The sequence below is a fragment of the Capsicum annuum genome, chromosome 6 (genome assembly GCF_002878395.1).
Source record: "Capsicum annuum cultivar UCD-10X-F1 chromosome 6, UCD10Xv1.1, whole genome shotgun sequence".
Classification (NCBI taxonomy): Eukaryota; Viridiplantae; Streptophyta; class Magnoliopsida; order Solanales; family Solanaceae; genus Capsicum; species Capsicum annuum.
The window spans coordinates 178453176-178463254 of NC_061116.1; positions in this window are offsets into that span (position 1 = coordinate 178453176).

The following is a 10079-nucleotide window of genomic DNA, read 5'->3' on the forward strand; positions in this document are numbered from 1 at the left end:
TTGTATTTCTTCTTACACCCCATCCCAATTCCCTTTCTCCTTCTTCTAACTCTCCATCTCCACTTCTATTATCTTCATTAATTTCTTCAAGAAAGAAAAAAATGTGTGTGAAAAGTTATGAATTTTAATTGGTTAGAAAATAATTTTGGAAAAGAAAGTCTTTCAATACATGATTGTTGAACTAAATTACTTATGTGAATTTTCAAGAAATCTGTTGTTGGATTTATGAGATTGCCTTTTGTATCCACCATTATTGAACCTTGAAAAAGCTTGAAGACAAAAAAAAATATGAGTGTCAAATTCATGGCTGATGTTTAAATTGATTATTGGGGTTTTTCGATGATGATTTGAAGTTGTACTTGAATTTTGAGTTTGATTGGTATGAATTTTGCTTGTTTAATTTTGTATCCGCCATTGTTGAAGCTTGAAAAAACTTGAAGACAAAAAAAAATTGAGTTCGGCGAATTCAAGATGCGATTGATGTCGAAATTGATTATTGAAGTTTTCTGATGATGTTGTAAAGTTGTACTTGAAATTTGAGTTTGATTGGTATGAATTTTACTAGTTTAATTTTGTATTCACCATTATTGAATCTTTAAAAAGCTTGAAGACAAAAAAAAAATGAGTTTATTGAATTCATGGTTGATTCCAAATTGATTATTGAGATTTTCTAATGATGTTGTGAAGTTGTAGTTGAAATTTGAGTTTGATTTTTATGAATTTAGCTAGTTTATATTGAAATTTGAGACCCAAAAATGAAGAACCCATACATGGGCAATGTTGAAAATGACAAATGACGGCGGGATGGGTGAGGGTGGAGGGTGGGGGTGGGCGGGTGGGTGGGAATGTATGTGAAAAAAATATTTTCTAATATATATATATATATATATATATATATATATATATATATGAAATTATTTTTTAAAAAATACTTTTCTTGCGTGGCTCCGACGTGGCAGTGACGTGGCGTTGATTTGTCGGCGTGTGTGCACACTCTCCGTTGTGAGAGTGGTATTCAATTTTGAAGGGTGAAATTAATACACTTTAAAGATGTTAACGGGGATAAATAAACGGAAGTTAAGTTTAAGTGCTAAAGTAAGTTTGGAGGATAAGTTCAGGGGAACATGTTTTTTCTCTAATAAGATAATAAAGATATCAAAACAATACAATTAAACCTAACATTTACATAATAAATTCTTCAAAGTCAACTGACATTCATCTACTACCTGTAAACTATAAACAATAATATAATAGTGATCACAAAGATTCGATTTTGATTCAACTAATTCTTGTTTGAGCAAAAATTTTGACGCTAAATAATGATTTTGAATGAAAACAAAGAAGATATATATATACACACATGTTGAATTCTATTATGCTGACAAAAATAGTGAAGAAGTTGAGGGTTAGAAAATCAAATATCCACCAATCGAGATATGCAATCGAATCAAGTTAGATGAGCATCAATCATATTCTCTCAATAGGCGAACCGATTTGTTCTCTAGTTTACGTATATCTTAATATTTATAGAAGTTTTTCCTTAATTAATAGAGTTCTATTTTAGAAGTATTTTTCTAATTAAACAGTAGAAAGAAAAATATTAATTAATTCTCCTACCATATATTTTAGGAGTCTCATATATTTTAGGAAGTCTAGTAGCAAGAAAATATTAATTAATTATCTTACAATATATTTTAGGAGTCTCATATATTTTAGGAAGTCTAGTTAATATAATAAAAAATAATTAAATAATAAATTTAAAAAATACTGAAAAGACAGTTTTGTCTAAAGAAGAGTTTTTTAATGAAGCGCAAAAAATGCAAATCACTTTTCTGAAGTCTTCACACTTTTAATTTATTATATAGATTATAGATATAGATTATAGATATAGTGGCATAAGAGAACACAATAGATCATATATTTGTATTTGTAATTTGTATCGAAAAATTCATTAAATATATAAAAAATATGATTTGAAAATTCATCAACAAAATATGTTATTGATACAGTGGCAGAAGAGAACACAATAGATGAAGGATAAAATACAGTAATTTCTCGACTGATTTAGATGAGAATTAATATTAAACGCATAATCTTCGATGTGAATTTAATTTTAATTGGACCTAGCTAATTAGTGGTGAAGATAAAGTAGCGTTAACGGATTCACCTCAGCCTAATGCTTTCATGTGGATCATAAATTTATGTGCAAACATACACTAAAATTACAAAAAAAATAGTTGGTGTGAATTCATTATTTTCTTTTAAAAAAATAGCGATACTGAAAATTTTAAGAATTGAACCCATAGAACTTACATTCTGAATTGACCCAGAATCCAGTGGGAGATATTGGAGGTGATAAAAGCTTAGATCAACCATCTTTTTCAAAGTAGGTGAATGCCTTTCATTTGTGCGCACATCATGTGTTGTTTCGATTTCTTGACAACATTCTCATCAGAAAAATTAAGTAGCTGTTTGGTTATGAAAACTAAAAATTTTCGGAATTGGAGTTGAAATTGGAGTTGGAGTTGTGTTTGGCCATGTCTTTTTTTGATTTTTTTTTTTTTACTTTTGAAAAAACTTTTTTAAATATGATTTTATGCCCCAACTTTTACAAACTATCAAAATCACTCAACTAAAATTTACCTACTAACGGAAAAGAACACAATTAGCTACTTTTATAAAAATAATTACTTATACTTGGCCATATTTAATGAATTTCAGTTATAACATATATAATATTTACATTAATAGTCGTTTTCTCATATTTGAAAATTTTAAATATGAATGTTATATTAATAGATCACTGCTTCCTATTTTTTAGGTAACAAATATTATCTTTCAAACAAATTTATTTTTTTAGGAATTTATTTAATTTATTTACTTTATTTTCCGTTCCTAAAAAATAGGAAATGATGAGTTGTTATTAAATTTTAGGGTGCCGCTAATTTATTTCTTTAATTTTCTTATACATGAAAGATTTTACTGTGTGCGAATAAATTATTTTTATGTAAAACATTCTTTGCATATTTATGGTATATTATATCATATACCATAAATATATAAATATGCTTAGTATGTTTCTTTATACTTTATATATTTATATATGTGTGTATATGATATTTACATGGTATAAAGTTCATATATAACATACTTTGTATATTTATGTTATAAATATGGTTAGTATGTTTCTTAATACTTTGTATATTTATATATGTGTGTATATAATATATACATGGTATAAACTTTATATATAACATACTTTGTATATTTATATATGGGGAAAAGGCATCGTTTCTACCCCAAACTATACAAGAAAAGTCAAAGCCACATCTAAACTATACTAGTGACCTATTACACACCTAAACTATAAAAAAGTGAAACTATTTACACCCTAGATTTGATGTGGAAATAAAATTAATTTAAAAAGAAAAAAAGACGCGTCTAAAGTCAAAATTATTCTTTAAAACTCTCACCCCAGCACCCAGCTCCACACAGATTCTCTCTCCTTTAACCCCATTTTTATTTTTTTTCTATTTCTCTCTCAATCTTCTTTCTTCTTCATTTTTTTTCAATTCACAACCACTGCTCCTTGTGATTGACGAAAATGATTTTTCATAGTAGTTTTTGTAGAGAAAAAGAGAAGTTGAATGAGCGTGTTGAAGTGAGAAGAAGGTTCACCGGACGCAATTGAAATATTGTTTTCTAAATTCAATTCATCTTGTTGATGTACTTTCAAGTCTATCAAAAAAATTTTTTTGATGAGACTTGTAAAATTGATCAACACTGTCCATTGTTGTTGTTGTTTGAGGATTGAGGTTGTTGTTGGTGTTTTGACGATTTTTGTTTTGGGGGAAATTATAGTACTATTGAGGTAGTGAGGTTTTGTATTGTGTGGCACTGAAGGTAGTGAAATTATAATTGGACATTGAAGAAAAAGAAATTTGAGTTCATAACAATGGAGGTTTTGGATATTGAAGAAAAAAAATTGAACTTATAACAATGGAGATTTTGGATAACAATGGAGGTTTTGGATATTGAAGAAGAAAGAAAAAGAATTTAAATTAAAAAGAAAAAAATTATGAGCTCAATTGAAATTGTATAATTTCACTACCTTCAGTGAGGAAAATTATAATTAGACATTGAAGAAAAAGAAATTTGAGCTCATAACAATGGAGGTTTCGGACAACAATGGAGGTTTTGGATATTGAAGAAAAAAAAAATTGAACTCTTAACAGTAGAGGTTTTGGATTTTGAAGAAGAAAGAAAGAAAAATTAAATTAAAAAGAAAAAAGAAAAATTTATGAAAATCATAAATTTATTATTTTTTTCGTATCATGCTGACGTGGCGCTGATGTGGCAAGCGCGTGTGCAACACCACACCACGTGCAAGTGGTATAATGATTTTCAGGGTGTAAAAAATTTCATTTTTTTATAGTTTAGGTGTGTAATAGGTCACTAGTATAGTTTATGTGTGGTTTCGACTTTTCTTGTATAGTTTGGGATGGAAACGATGCATTTTCCCTTTATATATGTGTGTATATGGTATTTACATGGTATAAACTTCATATATAACGTACTTTGTATATTTTTGTTATGAATATGCTTAGTATGTTCTTAATACTTTGTATATTTATATATGTGTGTATATGATATATACATGGTATAAACTTTATATATAACATACTTTGTATATTTCTGTTATAAAGATAATACTTTATATATTTTTAGCATATATATGGTATAAACTATTTATATTTGAATAGTATAATAAAGATGTACACAATATAATATATATAATCAAATTAAAAATGAGAATAATTTGTGTCAGTGGTAAACTAATCTGCTATAACTTTATTAATTTCATAAATATAGAAAACGATTATCCATTATTAATTACACGATCATAATTCCTTAAACGTCCGTATCACAACAGAAAAATTATTAGTATTACAATTATATTATAGTAATTAGGATCATTAGCAGTAAAATAATGTCTTAAATAAGGGAGAAAAATAATGATGAGAGAGAAAAAGAGATATATATTAATTAGGATAACATTAAGTTTGAAATTATAATTATCTTATTCTTTAAAACTGCTATATACGTAATATTGAAAAAGTAATGTTATTAGGAGAGTTTTTTTGTAAACATTTAAAAGATTGAGGTTATTTGTAATAATAATAAAAGTTGAAATTAGAGTTGAAAAATTCCCGGAGAAAACAAGTTTTAGGCGCTTGCACATAAAAAATGTGATATTTGAAAAAGATTCATTTTTTAAAAAAAGTTAAAAAAATGATATTTAAAAGTTAGAATTGTATTTGAATATGCATTTTACTTTGAAAAAATGTAGTAAAAAGTCTTGTGAGCGAAACAAAATCCACTTAAACTTGTCAAAATCGCCTTATCTTCAAGAAAATTTTTGAAGAATCAATCCAATGGTAAACCAAACGCTATCTTGAACTTTTTTCCTTTGCAAAAGAGCCGTAAAAAATAAAAATAAAAATAAATTATGGCCGTATTTTAACTTCAGCATAAAAATTTAGAAAAAAAAATACAACTAAAAGAACTAAAAAGTTTATGGTCAGAGGTGTTGGGTTCGAAATCGAGAGGGCGTCATACGGAAGTTTAAAGTTGCAAACCATCGTGGTGATAATTCGGACGATAAAGAAAAAACATGTACTAAAAACTTATTATTGATATAATTCGGTCAAACGACGTACATATTGAAAACTAATAGCAAAAAGTATAAAAAATCTATTAGGAGAAAATCTCTCCCTAAACAAGACTCATAAACGACTACATTGTGGATGTTATTGTGTTAATGACTTGAGATGATACATCTTCTATTTATAGAGTTACAAAATCCGAAAGAATAAACCTAATAGAAATCTAATAGGAAAGAGATCTTTTCCTACTAGAAAATTTTTTCCGCTAAGAAATCATTTTCGAAGTAAAATACAATTATGCTAGAATCCAAGTAAGATAAGAAATTCAGGACAAATCCTAACAAAAGGAAAGATATAAAATATCTAACATAAGAAAAGTAATTCAAGATTTTTTTTTCTAATCGTGGTATTGTTTCTTGTCATGGTGTTCGGGCTCATTTTTTCGTATTTTAACTAAATTCACAAGATACCTGCTGACAAAGGGTCAACCTGTTTGTTCGCGCCCACTTTGGCAGCCACATGTACTATGACTTTAGCCCTTACTTTTTTTGCTCAACACCCTACTTTGCCTAGGCTTACCAATTAAAACAGACACAAGTATATACAAGAACGAATCCCCAACTTTGTATTTAAGCTGTGACACAAAGAAGACACAGCCAAATCTGTCCTTGAGACAGCATATTTGTGCCTATTTATAGGCCATAACTTCTATCACATGTTAGCCACATGTCCAGCTCATGATACTATCCTAATTCAGTTGGCATGCCCAACTGGTAGGATAATTTAAAAATCGAATGCAATATTCAAATTCCACCACCAACAAAGTTTTGCCACATGTCTAAGGCGATTATAATTGCCCAACTATTATTATGTGCAAGGCACACACCTAGTGTTAGCACATCTTTGACAGCACGTGTCAATTTCGCATCAAGGTCGTTGGCGTCTGTACACTTACCCATGCTATTGCATTTTCGGCACCCAAGTGCCCTATTCCATCCACATCTAGCCTACCTTGCCTTGTCTTAGTCATATCTCTGCAACATGATCTGCCTTAGCTTAAATCAGTCTTAGCCTTGATCTGTCCTAGCTTTCCTGTCCTTGTCATGCATTAGCCATGTCACTGCCAAGGTCTTGCCATGTTCTACTAACACGTGTCATGCCATGCTAACATGCTCATGTCGGCAGACTTCCCTCAAGCGAATATAACTTTAGCCCGACTCATTTGGTCTTGACTAGGTTGATCATGTAAATTCATAACCATGCCTGAGCCACCGAATCATCATGCTGAGGGTCTAACACCTGCCCAAGACCAGCTGCAGCATAAAGCTTATAAAGCCCTGCTTTAGGCCTTCAAAATTTCTTAGCATATGTATATATATTATAGGAAAAATTTCTCCATTTTCTAATTGAGTGTTATTTTTAGTTTGAGCACACTTTTTTAAAATTACTTATTTTTAAAAAGTAAGGAGTGTTTTTACTAACTTCATTCTAATTAAATATCTTAAATAAAGAAGTGATTCTTTAATGATCTAAAACTCCATGTATTAAAACAAGAATAATTTGGGAAGAATAAGATAATTCTTTTTAAAAATTTTAAAACACCACTTATTTGAAACAAAATAAAAAGAAAATTACCACTTATCTAAGAAATGAGGGAGCATTCGTTTATCTCAATTTATGTGCGATGTTCAGATTTCAAGGATTAAATGGTTATAGTAATTTTCATATTTTTTAAAGGCGAAATGATCAGATGGACCTCTGTATTGTTCGAGTTTGTAATGTGAATACTTCTACTAATCTTTTTGTCATATGAATTTTTCAACCCATTAAAATACAATATTTTAAACCCTTTTTGACCATTGACCAAGTATACGTGACATTAAATTATTAAGCTGAAAAAATGCATGTAAACATGCATTTTTAAGCCGGTGAAGTCAATATTTTTCATTTAAAAATATCAAAAAATAATTAATTTAAAAAAGGGTTAACAAATTAAAAAATTCCAAAAAACTCTCTTCTTCATCTATACCGTTACCCACCACCACATCCAGCCATCCCCTCCTCCCCTATCCCCCGTCCCGCACCTCCCACCCTCCACCACCACCACCACATCTAGCCAACCATTCCCCCACCCTACATTCTTCTTAGCAAACTCTCTCTGTTCCCATTTTTTTGGCGAAAATCTCACCAAAAAACGTCATTTTCATAAATCAGCGGCCCAATGATCTAAAATTACCCACCCCTTCGCGTCAATTTCGGCGAATCTCCCCAGAAATCCACCAGCTCAACCCTCCCCAAACTCTTAAAATTAGCGAACAAACCACAACGACCCATCGAAAAATTCCTTTAACTTCGACCACCGTCCTTCCTTCATCAAATTCAACGGTCAAGCTTGCCGGAAACACCATTAACAATCGAATAACCCTTTTAGAAATATGAATTTTATTTTAAATAATAATTTTTTAATTTATTATTTGATTTTTATTTAATATTATTGATTAATAATTTTAAAGAGTAATTAATGATGTGGATGTGATGTGCCATTAATTTATGTGGTGTGGATCTGATGTGTAAATTATTTTAGGGTGAGTGAGTAACACACATGGCAGGAGAGGTTTGAAATCTCGTGTTTTGATGGGTTAAGGAGTTAAGATGCCAAAAGGCTAAGTGGAGGTGTCCACTTTACAAATCGGACAAGTACAAGGATCCATTAGCAGCTTTAAAAGAATTCTAAATTGTAAATCATTACGACTTATCGTATTTGTCAATGTCAAAATGTTTGAATCTCGAAAAGTAAAAAATGTCATATAAATTAAGATAGAAAAAATATTTTAAATTTTGTGTATAAAAAACTAGAAAGATAGACTTCAAGTGTTATTATATTAAAATATATGACTTTTTTTTAATAAAATCTTAAGGCCTCTCATTCAAGTATTGCTTTGGAAGCTCACATTTGTACCTACCACTTCCAACCAACATCAAATACCTTGCAACTCTATTCATCAAGACTCGAACAAATGAACAAAATCACCTAATTTTTATTTTTTTTTGCCTTTTGCTAGAATTTGAACCTAAGACTCGAATTCTCAATCCACTTTATTAAATACTATGGCACATCCTTGTCTGCAAATAATCCAAGACATATACACCACTGTACACTCAAGAAATGGCTTGGATTAAAGTAGTGTTCTATCCTGCAATTTTTGGATGATTATACACATGACCAGGACAGTTTCAGTTAGGGGTAGCAAATGAACGCAGTGAGCTGAATCAACCCATCATTAAAATCACTCTTCGCCCGAACTCATTACTTGGACAGGTTATCTGGCTTTGGCTAGTTTTGTCGCGGTGAAATAATTTACTGAACCCTTGTACTTGTTCCCATTTGTAAAGTGGACACTTCTACTTAGCCCTTTGTCATCTGAACCATTCAACCCATAAAATTCTAGATTTTAAATCCTTCTGACCATGTGTGTGACTCACTCTCCCTAAAAAAATGTCACGTCATATTCACGTCACAAATAAATGACATGTCATTATATCTTCATTAATTAATTTTTAAAATATTAATTAATAATATTAAATTAAAAACAAAATAATAAATTTAAAAGTTATTTTTTAAAATAAAATTCATCTCCGCCATTATTTAAAAATTTTAAATAACAATTTATATCATGTTGATATAACTTAATCAATTTATAATATAAATCAGAATTTATATAGCATAAAATTTCGATTCAAAATAATAAAATCTCGTAATTTATATTATAAAATCAAAAACTTCATCAACAAAGATGAAATTTTGACTTGAGATTTCGCTATATATTATATAATCAAAAACTTCAACAACAAAAAATTTCATCTCTATTATTATTTAAAAGAATTCATCTCTACCATTAAATAAAAACAAAAATAATAAACTAAAAATTTATTTTTTAAAAATAAAATTCATCTCCACCATTATTTAAAAATAATAATCTATATCATATTAATATAACTTAATTAATTTCTAATATAAATTAAAATTTATATATTACAAAATCTGGAGGAGGGGTGGAGTTTGGTTGAAGTGGTAGTGTGACGGATGGGGGGGCGGGGGAGGAAGGTTGGTCGGTGGGGGTGGGTGGGAGGGTGGGGGGGTTGGTGATGGTGTTGCGTGGGGGTTGGGGACAGGGAAGGGTGTTGGACGAGGTGGTGTATGATGCTTTGGCGAAGGGGGGAGGGCGAGGTTCTTTTTAATTTTTTAAAAATATTTTAATGTAAAATAAACCCTCACTCGCACGCGCGTGCAGTCACACACTTTGTCTAACTCAACCAATTTAGCGCCACATAAGCTTGGTCAAAGATTAGAGGAGATTAAAATATTGTGTTTTTATAAATTCAGGGATTCAAATGACAAAAAACTAAGTAGAG